General features: G+C 41.0%; 1 protein-coding gene across 1 annotated transcript in view; it reads right to left on the bottom strand.

Moving 5' to 3' along the window:
• The window catches only part of NUBPL (NUBP iron-sulfur cluster assembly factor, mitochondrial), a 267,584-nt gene that overhangs the window by 182,208 nt on the left and 72,185 nt on the right, over positions 1 to 13,191 (bottom strand). The window lies entirely within an intron of this gene.

Below are 13,191 nucleotides of genomic sequence, written 5' to 3'. Positions count from 1 at the left end.
TGCAACAGAGCTGCAGGGACAGTTTCTTGCTGCCCCTAGATCCATCCAGCAATATGAAATCAGCTCCACCATGTTGGACTGCATGCCCAGCGACCAATGGTATGCATTCCGTTATCTGATGAACACTGTAGAACCTGTAGAAGGTGGGCTGATGAGCATCATCATTGGACCCGTGATGAGTGGTCAACTGTCCTCTTCTCTGATGAGTCATGGTTCAGTCTGCAGCCTGACAGTCATCGTGTCCTAATTTGGCATGAATGAGGGACACGGGAGAATCCATGTTTCATGAGAGAAAGGGACTTCTTCGGTGGTGGAATCACGGTGTGGGATGGCATCAGCACTGGTGGTTGTACAGACCTCCATGTCATCAGAAACAGATCGTTGACTGCTGTCAGATACCGAAATGAGGCCCTGCACCCTATAGTGGTACCCTATGCTGGAGCAGTTGGAAACAACTTTCTTTTCATGGACAATAATGCAAGGCCTCACTGTGTGCATCTCGTCAACAACATGCTTTAGGAGGCAGGAATCAAATGCATGGACTGGCCTTCAGGTTCTCCAGACCTGAATCCCATTGAACATGCTGGGGATGCACAAGGAAGACATCTGGCAAACCGTCCATGCCTCCCACACTTCTTGAGCTGGAAGTTGCCTTGGAGCAAGAGTGGCAGAGGATCCCACAAGAACTCCTGGACAATCTGATCCTGTCCATGCCCATCGCTGTCAGTGTGTTTTGGCAGTCTTGGGTGACCACACACCCTACTGAACAGTCAATGTGTGGCTCTCCCATCCAGTTTGACGTGCTTCTGTTCACACCCCCACCACCACCAATATGTCACTTGCTACTCAGTCAGGATAACTGAGTTTGCATCTCCTTTGCATAATTGAGCAACTTCCTTTGACTTGTCATTTGCTTTTCTGATGTTCTTGTTTAATAAAAAAAATCTAAATGCGCCTGACCTGTGGTGGCGCAGTGGATAAAGCGTCGACCTGGAAATACTGAGGTCGCCGGTTCGAAACCCTGGGCTTGCCTGGTCAAGGCACATATGGGAGTTGATGCTTCCAGCTCCTCCCCTCCTTCTCTCTCTCTGTCTCTCCTCTCTCTCTCTCTCTGTCTCTCCCTCTCCTCTCTAAAATGAATAAAAAAAAAAAATTTTTTAAAAAAAAAGAAAGATATAAAAAAAAAATCTAAATGCTTTTTTATCACTTCATATTCATTATGAAATATCCTCTAATATTTGTGAGCAGTATATTATTTATTATAAACAAATTAGCCACTTACTAGCTGTACCCTTGAACATACAAAGTCTTCATATGTCACACTTCATATTAAGTAGTTGAAAATCAGAAAACTACTCTGCCTAAAGGTAAGTAGCTAGCAACAAAAGCAGTGAGGATATGCAAGTAGTCCTGTTCCATCCTAGGTCCCATGTCCTTTCCACATACACATCCAAAGAAGCTGGTGGTAGAAGGTCATGCCAACACCTATGAGACCAAAAGGTAATATACAGTTGGAAGATTAGCTAATATAGCAGCAGATTTTCTTTTTATTGCTAGATGATGCTCATACTAGTTCCCTGATTTCATAGAGCTCTGATATACCAAGTTACTCTGTAATTAATGTGAATCATCTTCAAGTTGATGAAAAGGTCTTAGGCAGGGTTATCAGCTGTAACACTGCACTTGACTGTTTTTTGGTTATTTTGATTCATCTTTTAACTAAATTTTTATAATCTCCAATCTTTCTGTTTATATTGAGACTTTACTAGCCATCTTGTCAAATTTTATGACATTTAACAGTGGTTTTCTTCTATTAGTCTACCTGGCCTCTAGCAACGCATGCCTACAAGAAAGTGACAAAAATAATTTACCTATATGACAAGGGCTCAACATAAAACTGCACTTCTTGGCCCTGGCTGGTTGGCTCAGCAGTAGAGCATCAGCCTGGCATGTGGAAGTCCCAGGTTCGATTCCCGGCCAGGGCACACAGGAGAAATGCCCATCTGCTTCCCCCCTTTTGAACTGTACTGACCTCTTGAACTGGGCAATGTGTGTCAAGATACTCATGACAATTATGGCTAAATAAAATCATATTGAATTAAAGAAAAATAAAATACTTGGGGAGACCTTGCTGACTACCCTCCTAAAACCATTCTCATTTATTATATAAACAAACTAAGACTTGAAGAGTTTACGTCAATTTGTCCTAAGTAAACAAATGTAATTATATAGATTACAGTCGGGATTTGAATGCAAGTCTCTCAGACTCTGAATCCCATGGTAACCATTCTACCTACTGCCTCCCTTGTAATGTCTTTTGCTCTTCCAGTCTAACATAAATTTCATCACAGCATGCTATTGAATGCATACTTACTTAATGCATTCTCTGTCACTATTTACTACTTGTGATAATAGAGAAAACAGTTAACATTTATTGAGAACCTTTAAATTTATTATTTCACTCAGTTTTCATACTGTTTTGAAGGTTGTGGAACTTGCCCACAAGTACATAGCAGTCAACGGTGTCATCGGAATTCAGGGTTGGGGCCCTGACTGGTGGTTCAGTAGTAGAGAATCGGCCTGGCGTATGGATGTCCCAGGTTCAATTCCCAGTCAGGGCACACAGTGGAAGTGTCCATCTGCTTCTCCACCCCTCCCCATCTCACTTCTCTCTCTCTCTCCCTATCCCCCTCCTGCAACCATTCCTCAATTGGAGTGAGTTGGCCCTGGGCACTGAGGATGGCTCCGTGGCCTGGCCTCAGGTGCTGAAATCACTTGGTTGCTGAGCAATGAAGCAGTGGCCCCAGATGGGCAGAGCACTGCCCTGTAGGGGGCTTGCCAGGTGGATCCTGGTGGGGGCACATGCGGAAGTCTGTCTCTGTCTCCCTGCCTCCTGCCTCTCACTTAATAAAAAAAAGGAAAAAAAAAAAAAAAAAAGCAATTGGAAGTTGGGTCAGTTTAACTCCAAAGCCCAGGACATTCCACCTCACTATACAGCAGCATAAATCACAAGCCTCAGAATGATCCAAAGAAAAATGTACAAGGGAAACTGTATTCCCAATCACAGAAAGGGAAGAAGAAATGTAAGAGGGAAACTGGGAACAGCTATTTGTTGGGAAAAGCTTAAATGACGGGTACATATGTTCCCTTTGCACCTCAGCTCACGTCACTTCCCCATTTCCATTAAGGTCCAGTTAATTTCTATCAGCCTGACCTGTGGTGGCGCAGTGGATAAAGCGTCGACCTGAAATGCTGAGGTTGCCAGTTTGAAACCCCAGGCTTGCCTGGTCAAGGCACATATGGGAGTTGATGCTCCTGCTCATCCCTCTGTTGTCTCTCTCTCTCTCCCCCTCTCTCTCTAGTAAAAAAATGAGTAAATAAATTTCTATCAAATTCCTCGAGCCATTCTCTAACTCCCCCACCCTCAGTCATGCCCTCTCTGGTCTCCCATATTATATATCACCTGAACCTATTACGTGATAGCATAAAATAATTATACTACTATTTCTGACTGTTTATTAACCAGAGTCCAAGAAGCTTTAAGACAACTATTGTATTTTATAGTTTAAGTTCCAACCTGACTGCAGTGTCTGTGTGGTAACTGTCATTTTCAAGCATTATATTTTGGAAAAATTATTTAGAAGGTTTTCAAAAACAGATTATCAAGTCCAGGCACCATAATGTCAGTACAGTAAACAAAATAAATGACAAAAAAAACCTATTTCAAATCTTTATGAGACTTGTTTATAAAGTACCACATATAAAATAATATTTCCAGACATTAGACACAAACTGTTTATTTGTAAAGCAGTCACTTCCACATCACTTTTAAAAAGGAAGGGAAAAAATGAGGTCAACAATTTCCTAAAATCCATAATAAGCATTATATAATACTAAACTAGAAACCAAGACTTCTGACTTCTGGTTAAAGAACTTTCCATCAGCAGTTCTCCAAGGACAGTCTTTGGTCCTGGAGTTCCCCAAGAACCTTTCAGACGGTCCAAGAAGGTAAAACTATTTTCAGAAAAATACTAAGATATTACTTGGCTTTTCACTGGGTTGACTTTTGCACTCACACAGGTCCACCAGCAAAGGCAGGTAAAACTGCTGGGCCTGCGCACAAATCAAGGCAGTGGCACCAAGCTGTACTGCTTAGGAGACCTCCTGTTCCCCCACCATGCACTACAGTAGAACTAAATGCCAGTTTCTTGAAGAATGTCCTGGATGAAGTAGTAAAAATTAGTTTATTAAGTCTTTTTTTTTTTTTTTGTATATAGAGAGGGAGAGGAACATTGAGCAGCTCTTGCATGTGCCCTGACCAAGGAATCAAACTGGCAACCTCTGTGCTCCAGGGTGACACTCCAACCAATTGAGCTTTCTGGCCAGGGCTTAATTTTTATTGATTTTTAAAGAGACAGAGTGAGGAAGGGAGAGAGGGGAGGAGAAGGGAAGCATTCATCCGTTGTTCCACATTGCTTCCCGTATATGCCCAGACCATGGATCGAACCTGCAACTTTGTCATTTTGGGACGATGCTCTTAACTGACTGAGCTAACTGGCCAGGGCCTAGTTTATTAAACCTTGGCCCTTGAGTACTCATCTTTTTAACATTCTGTGTGACAAAAAGGGGAGAAACACATAAAGCACCTCTGCTGCACACTGAATTATAATAGCCATTTCAAGGGTCAACAGTTGTGTGATTGAGTTGCAAGCTAAACTGGATGTATGTTTCAAGGAACACCATTTTTAATTGAAAGACAAGCTGACAGACAATGAAGGCTCTTCAGATTTGGGTATCTGGCATATAAAATGAAATGAGCATGTCATTAGAAATAACATAATTGATAATATTTGGTTGCTTATTTCAAAATTAAAGCTTTAACATAAGATTTGAATTTTTGGAAAACTTGTATCTGGCCACCATGAGTTTGACAGTTTCCCAACACTTAGAGAATTATCTGATAATACAGTATTGACAAGTGGATTTTTTATTCTATAATGAAATATATTAATATTTGGAAGACCAGCATAAAGCAATGAACTAATATTTTCTAACTGTCTAATGCATGATGTTGCAAAATCCAAGTGAAAGTCTAAGTTAGACCCAAGATTTTAATATGACAGATTATGAAAAGTTCACTGATAGAGTCTCCAACTGTACATGCAAACATTCTTTAAGAAACTGCCACTTGTCAAATTTGGTGTAGTATCAAAAAAGAAAATCCACACATATGAAATCGCTAGAAAAATATATTTCCCTTTTTTTCAACTTACATATCCCCTTTACATATCCCCCCCCCTTTTTTTACATATCTGTGTGAGGCTGATTTTTTCTCATATTTTCAGCCAAAACAACATATTACAACAGATTGAATGCAAAAGTAGAGATGAAAATCTGTCTTCTATTGAACCAAACATTAAAATGATTTACAAAAATGTAAAAAAAAAAAATCACTCTTCTTACTAATTTTTTACTTCAGAAGAGTTACTTTTCATTAAAGTGTTATTTATGTTAACAAGTTTATATGTTTTTTGTTACTTTTAAAAAATAAGTTTTGGCCCTGGCCGGTTGGCTCAGTGGTAGAGCGTCAGCCTGGCGTGCAGGAGTCCCGGGTTCAATTCCCGGCCAAGGCACACAGGAGAAGCACCCATCTTCTTCTCCACCCCTCCCCCTCTCCTTCCTCTCTGTCTCTCTCTTCCCCTCCCGCAGCCAAGGCTCCATTGGAGCAAAGTTGGCCCGGGCGCTGAGGATGGCTCTATGGCCTCTGCCTCAGGCACCAGAATGGCTCTGGATGCAACAGAGCAACGCCCCAGATGGGCAGAGCATCGCCCCCTGGTGGGCATGCCGGGTGGATCCCAGTCAGGCGCATGTGGAAGTCTGTCTGACTGTCTCCCTATTTCCAACTTCAGAAAAGTACAAAAAAATAAAATAAAATAAGTTTTTTTAATTTTTCAGTTTTAATTTCTAACTCGATAAATATATCAATAAATATAACCTAAGTGCATCAAAAGCTCCAGTGACCAAAAAGTTTGAGAACTACTGTACTATATCATACTAAAAAGAAACAGAAGAAGCTGAAAAATGAATAGAGGAAACAGATTTAGCATCTAAATTAGGGACCCTGAAAACATTCAGAGTTGTGGGGGTGCCACTTCATTTCTGGTCAAACCTGGGATTAGATAGTGGATGAGTGTGGTTTCTTTGGAGGAAACCACTCTAGGATAAACATAGATTCTCCAGACAACCCCCAACTCTGTACAGCCCTCAGTTACAAAAACCATTTCCAATCTCTGCCTGGGACTATATAGTACAAAAAAACCAAAGTGGATAGGGAGGAAGGAGGAAAGTTAAGAGATGAGACTAACCTCAGGCACATTCAAAAGAAAGATAAAAGACTATTTTGGTATAGAGATAGTAGAAAGTAGTAGATTATATTGTGATTTATAAATAAAACATCCCACATATATATTTCATTCATGACAGAATATATCATCCATAGTTTTTTTAATTTATTCATTTTAGAGAGGAGAGAGAGTGGGGGGGGGGGGCAGGAAGCATCAACTCCCATATGTGCCTTGACCAGACAAGTGCAGGGTTTCAAACTGTCGACCTCAGCATTCCGGGTCGACGCTTTATCCACTGCGCCACCACAGGTCAAGCTATCACCCATAGTTTAAATGTTATTTTTTTACATAAAAAAGATAAGCATTAACTTTTTTAAGCCCAAGTCTCTTGGCTCTTTTTTTGTGCCCTATGGTTGGAAGCCTTATTGGAGTCTAGAGTTAGCTGGATTATATCACAGAAAGATTAAAAATCCTCAATTTCCATAATCCTTTGTTCATACCATCCCATGGTCCTTATTGTGCTGATATTTTCTATCTCCGGAATCCCCACTGGAATGTCAGCTCCTCAAGAACAGAGTTTTTACATCTTACACATCTTTTTTCCCTGGAGTATAGCATAGTACCATTATAGACACGCTCACTAAATGATTCCCAAATAATTGATTTCCCAGAGTCCAGATGTAACATACTTCCTAAAACATATTTCTTCTAGAAGTACAATATAAGTTGTACACAGTGTCTTCAAAAGAGTAGTTTCATAAATTGAAAACTTGGACATATTGTCAAATCTAAAATGTAATTTTCACTTTTCATCTTATTTAGCCACTCTGAAAATGACCACTTTCCCCTAAAACTCCCTCTTGGTTTTCAGGGTGCAGTTTTTTTCTTGTCTTCTTTCTACTTCTCTGGTCACCCTTGCTCACTCTTTCCCTGATCACCTAGGTGATTTTCCAAACTCCATCCTCAGTCCTTTGCCTGACTCCCTTTACCACTCATTTTAGTTACATTAGCTAAATCAGGATTTCTCAGCCTCAGCAAAACTGACATTTTACACAAGTTGATAATTTGTAGTGGAGGATGTCTTGTGCATTGCAGGATATTTAGCAGCATCTCTGATGTCTACCCACTAGATCCCCCAGTTGTGACAACCAAAAATGTCTCTAGTCATTACCAAATGTTTTCTGGAGGGCAAAATCACTCCTAGGTGAGAATCACAGATCTAAACTAACTTCACTGTCACCTATATATATACTGCTAACTCTCAAATCGCTATCTTTCACCCATAGCTCTCTCCTGAATTATCAAGATTCCAATTAACTGCTGGCTAACTCTCTCTGGACACCAAATTCAACGTAAACCTTAACTCATCACTGTTTTTCTTCAATTTATTCTTTTTTTCTGTCTGCTCCATCTTGATGAATGACACAACATTCTACACAGTCACTCAATCCTACACAGGATTCGAGGAGCCATCCTAGATATCTTTTTCTTGTTCATATTCTATGAAATACTAAACCTTATTCACTCAGTATCTTTAATACCTCTCAATCAGTCCCTTACTCTTTATTTTTAACTGCCGAAGACTTAAATCCGGCTTTATCACATCTCACCTGGACCAATGTAACAGCATCCTAACTGGCCCTGCTGCCCACCTAGTTCTACCTTTCCTCCACAAAGCTGTGGAAGAGATCTTCCTAGAATGCAAAACTGATAGTGCCACTCCCCTTCCTAAAATCCATCATAGCTTTTCATAGCCTTTGAATTACACTTCAGCGCCTCAAACAAACACAAGATGGCATTTACGACAGGACCTTCACCTACCTTTCTGGCCCTAGTCTTCCTCCTGTAACTCACCCACAGGCTCTTCTGCCATGCCAAACAATTTACATTCTGTAAGCTTTTAACATATGATAGTCCCTCTGCCTGGACTGTCTTATTTACTTTCAATCCCCTTCTTACAACAAACTTCCGTCCTGGCTGATCCACTTTTCAAAACTTGACTCAAAAATCACCTTCTCCATGAAGGCGTCTCTAAGCTCCCAGTTTGATTTAGAGTCACTATCACTGGGTTCACGAAGAACCATACTTACACTTGTACTACAGCATTTACTTATGCTTATGATTCTAAGCAGGTATGTCCCTCTTGAGAGCAGGGATCAAATCCTATCTGAGTCTGTCAAAATGTACCAAGAAGCTTTGAGTAAAGCCCTTCCTGGGGACAATGTGGGCTTAAATGCCAAGAACATATCTGTCAAAAATGTTCATCCAGGCAATGTGGCTAATGTCAGCAAAAATGACTCACCAATGAAAGTAGTGTCTTCACAGCTCAGGTGATTATCCTGAACCATCCAGGCCAAATCAGTGCCAGATAAGCACCTGTGCTGGATTGTCACAGAGCTCACACTGCCTGCAAATTTGCTGAGCTAAGGAGATTAATTATCATTCTAGGAAAAGGCTGCAAGATGGCCTAAATTTTCTGAAATTTGGTGATCCGCCATTTTTTATATGGTTCTTGGCAAGCCCATGTGTGTTGAGAAATTCTCTATCCTCTGGGCTGTTTTGCTGTTTGTGACATGAGATAGTTGCTGTCAGTGTCACCAACACAGTGGACGAGAAGGCAGAGGGGGCTGGCAGTCACCAGGTGTTCCCACAAAGCCCAGAAGACTAAATGAATATTATCTCCAATACCTGCCACTTTTTTTTTTTTTTTTTTTTGCAAGAGAAAGGGAGAGAGACAAGAAGGAAGAGACATGAGGAGCATCAACTCATAGTTGTGGCACTTTAGTTGTTCACTGATTGCTTCGCATATGTGCCTTAGCCAGAGGCTTCAGCCAAGTCAGTGACCCTTTGCTAAAGCCAGCAACCTTGGGCTGAAGCTTTTGACCTTGGGCTTCAAGCCAGCAATCTTTGGCTCAAGCCAGTGACAATGGGATCCATTCGATAGTACCACGCTCAAGTCAGTGACACTGAGATGAGCCTGTGCTCAAGCCGGCAACCTTGGGATTTCGAACCTGGGATCTCAGCATCCTAGGTTCACATACTATCCACTGTGCCATGACCAGTCAGGCCTGTCACTATGGTCTTAATCAGTGGAGGAAGACTAGTCTCAGAGCTGTTTGTCTCAATTGCCCATTTAAATTTAATAATAGAAAAGTTAATGATTACAATGCAGCATAAAACCTTCAGAGAAAAGGAGGATGTCTTGTGGAACATTTGGTTTTTTGGTGTGTGTCAGTTTTTAAGCTATTTTTTAATCAATACTTGTTAATGGAACAACTTGACCATAATTTTGTCACAGAATTTTGAGACCCATTAAAACAAAGTTTAATGAGAAAAAAAATCTTATTTGATCTGATAGCCAACAGCCAATTACTATTCATGTAAATTAACTACATAAAAGATACTGAATAAATGTTTGCTAAATGAATGGAAATAATAGCTCCTCAATATTCCATTTTTGATAAAAAAATACTGCAATATTTAAAACAAATTTTAAAAAGGCATCATTTAACAGCAACCATTTTTATAGTAAGCCTGCTTTAGCTAGTTAAGTTGCAAGTAAGAAAATTTTAAAAGATGCTTTACTTGAATGAATATGTCTATCCTTTTTCAGCCACAGAATCTGTAATAAACATTTATTTTTTAAAAGCCCTAAATGTTCCTCCAATAACTATGGTGCCTATTAATATATCCAAACAGAGCATCTGAACTTAGGTCCTCCTGATAACTAAGACATCTCAATTTTTATTTACTATTCTTGCCCAAATCTGACAATAATAACATTTTTGCTTATTGTGAGACTTCTGGGTCAAGTATACTATATGCAGTATTAAATTATGCAGTTATTTATGTAATTAAGAATATGGCTTACAGATAGATCTGTCTTTATCTCACATAATTATCAGTTATATAAGTCCCAATTCCCACAACACTACTATACTTAAAAAACTGACAGTATTACATGTCCCCCATGAACCTCAATCACAAAGAAGCCAAATTTTTAGACCCAGACTTTAACCCTCAGCTTCCCGCTTCCATCCCCATGTCTCAGAAGCCCCACACGCATCATCTTCCTACCTTACTCATCTCTCGTTTCAGCCATCACTGTGGCAACCAGCTCCATATGGGCTCTGGCCAGTATCACAGAGGAGCTACCTAAACACACCTCACTCAGGCCTATATACTATGTCAGGGGTCCCCAAACTACAGCCCGCGGGCCGCATGCGGCACCCTGAGGCCATTTATCCGGCCCCCGCCGCACTTCCTGAAGGGGCACCTCTTCCATTGGTGGTCAGTGAGAGGAATACTGTATGTGGCAGCGCCACAAAGCGTGGCATCGCTCATGTACAGTACTACTTCTGGTGACGCGAGACGTACGCATCAGGGCTCCAGAAGCACGTCATTTCACTTGTTACGGCTAGCAGTGACAAATATGGAACCGGACATTGACCATCTCATTAGCCAAAAGCAGGCCCATAGTTCCCATTGAAATACTGGTCAGTTTGTTGATTTAAATTTACTTGTTCTTTATTTCAAATATTGTATTTGTTTCCGTTTTGTTTTTTTACTTTAAAATAAGATATGTGCAGTGTGCACAGGGATTTGTTCATAGTTTTTTTTATAGTCCGGCCCTCCAACGGTCTGAGGGACAGCGAACTGGCCCCCTATGTAAAAAGTTTGGGGATCCCTATACTATGTGCTTCTCACTTCCCACCCCAAAACTTCCATGGTGACACCAAGTACAGGCACCACCAGCCAACACAGGACTCTGCCAGGCTGCCAGGGATCTCTCATACAAAACTTAGAGTTAATACCTCCTGAAGAAAGCCTTTGGCCAATGGAAGATGAACCCCATTAGATAAATTCCTCACTTTCCTCCCAGAAAGACTATATTGAGATGGAGTTTATACAGTCTCATACAGTCAAGTAATCTGTCACATTTAGCACAGACAGCTTGACAACTCATTTTCACATTGGCTCTCCCCCCTTTTCTCCTTCCTCTGTCTACTTTTGTACTCCCTAATACATTAATTAGTTGTGCATAGGGCTCTGCTTTCTCCAGAATCCAGTTTAAGTCATTCCACCACTTCAAAAAAGTATGTGGTTTGTATACTGCAAGGGAAATCCCAAAGCCCATTAAAATGCAAGCTACTGTTTCTGCTTTCTTTTCCTTAATTGAAAGACCTCAGAGATAGCAGAATGAAATCAAAACCTCACTGTCACTGCTTCTTCATTTACTACTTCTCCTAACCCATTACAAATACCAGTTTCCAGAATAAATAGTCTCAAATGAGATCTTCCTATTAGTGTCCATGCACCATTTTGGTTTGGCAATGAGAATGGTCTGAGGAAAAGAGTGATGGGTATGCTAAGCTACTACTTCTTTTTTTTCCAGGTTGCTCATAGTCCCAGAGCTGTCTTTTCTACCATGGCTCAATTCTGCTTACTGTTATAAGTAAGCAGAGCAATGCTTATCATTTCAAAGCTACGCTACAAAGTAAGACTGGCACTGTCCTGTTATACCAAAATGTGAGCAGTCATTTCACTTTCTATTACATAATTCTCAAAAGTCAAACTACTAACTATATAGGGTCCTTCATATTTTCTAAAAATGGGAAAAAGTAAAAATAGAAAAAATAAATATAAGACAGCCACTCAGCTATATCATGAAGATTAACTGCTAAGATAATGACTTAAAACTTTCCTTACTATTCATATTGTTTGCAAACTAAGTTACTCATATACACAAGGCATGAAATAAAGTGTGTAGCTAATATACAAGAAATTTAGCAGGAAGCATATTCATTTATTCAACTATAATTTACTGCAAATCTACTACATACCAAGCATTAGAGAAACAAATTAAGTAAGACAGCCTCTGCTCTGTGAATGCTGTATTGTCTAATAAAAAAGATAGACAGCCTGACCAGGCAGTGTTGCTGTGGATAGAGTGTAGGCCTGGGATGCTGAATACCCAGGTTTGAAAACCCAAGGTCTCTGGCATGAGTACATGCTCATCTGGCTTGAGCACAGGTTCACCAGCTTGAGCATGAGGTTGCCAGATTGAACGTGGGATCATAGATATGACTCCAAAGGCCGCTGGCTTGAAGTCCAAGGTTGCTGGTTTGAGCCCAAAGTCACTTCAGCAAGGGGTCACTGGCTTGGCTGGTGCCTCCCAATCAAGGCACATATGAGAAGCAATCAATGAACAACTAAGGTGCCACAACTATGATTTGATGTTTCTCTTTCCCTTCCTGTCTGTCTATCCTTGTCTCTCTCTTGTACACTAAAAAAAAATAAAATAAAATAAAAATATATAGAAAAAAATTCAACAGATAACTCAAAAACTTGATCCTTATCATTGCAATAAGAATACTGAGGAGTCAGAGAATGTGTCATAGAAAAATAAATATTAAAACTGGGACCTGATGAGTAGACCTTAGTTGTAGGGAATGAGTGGAAAACAGTAGAGGTGAAAGGCATCACAAGTAGAATGAAATATGTGAGAGTCCTGAGACAGTATAAAGCTGGCATTTTTAGCCCTGGCCGGTTGGCTCAGCTGTAGAGCGTCGGCCTGGCGTGCGGAGGACCCGGGTTCGATTCCCGGCCAGGGCACACGGGAGAAGCGCCCATTTGCTTCTCCACCCCTCCGCCGCACCTTCCTCTCTGTCTCTCTCTTCCCCTCCCGCAGCCAAGGCTCCATTGGAGCGGGGATGGCCCGGGTGCTGGGGATGGCTCTGTGGACTCTGCCTCAGGCGCCGGAGTGGCTCTGGTCGCAACATGGCGACGCCCAGGATGGGCAGAGCGTCACCGCCTGGTGGGCAGGTGGGCGTGCCGGGTGGATCCC

The sequence above is a fragment of the Saccopteryx bilineata genome, chromosome 4 (assembly GCF_036850765.1).
Source record: "Saccopteryx bilineata isolate mSacBil1 chromosome 4, mSacBil1_pri_phased_curated, whole genome shotgun sequence".
In the NCBI taxonomy this organism is placed as follows: domain Eukaryota; kingdom Metazoa; phylum Chordata; class Mammalia; order Chiroptera; family Emballonuridae; genus Saccopteryx; species Saccopteryx bilineata.
The sequence above is the reverse complement of the archived record's forward strand: the minus strand, read 5'-3'. Positions and strand labels throughout refer to the sequence as shown.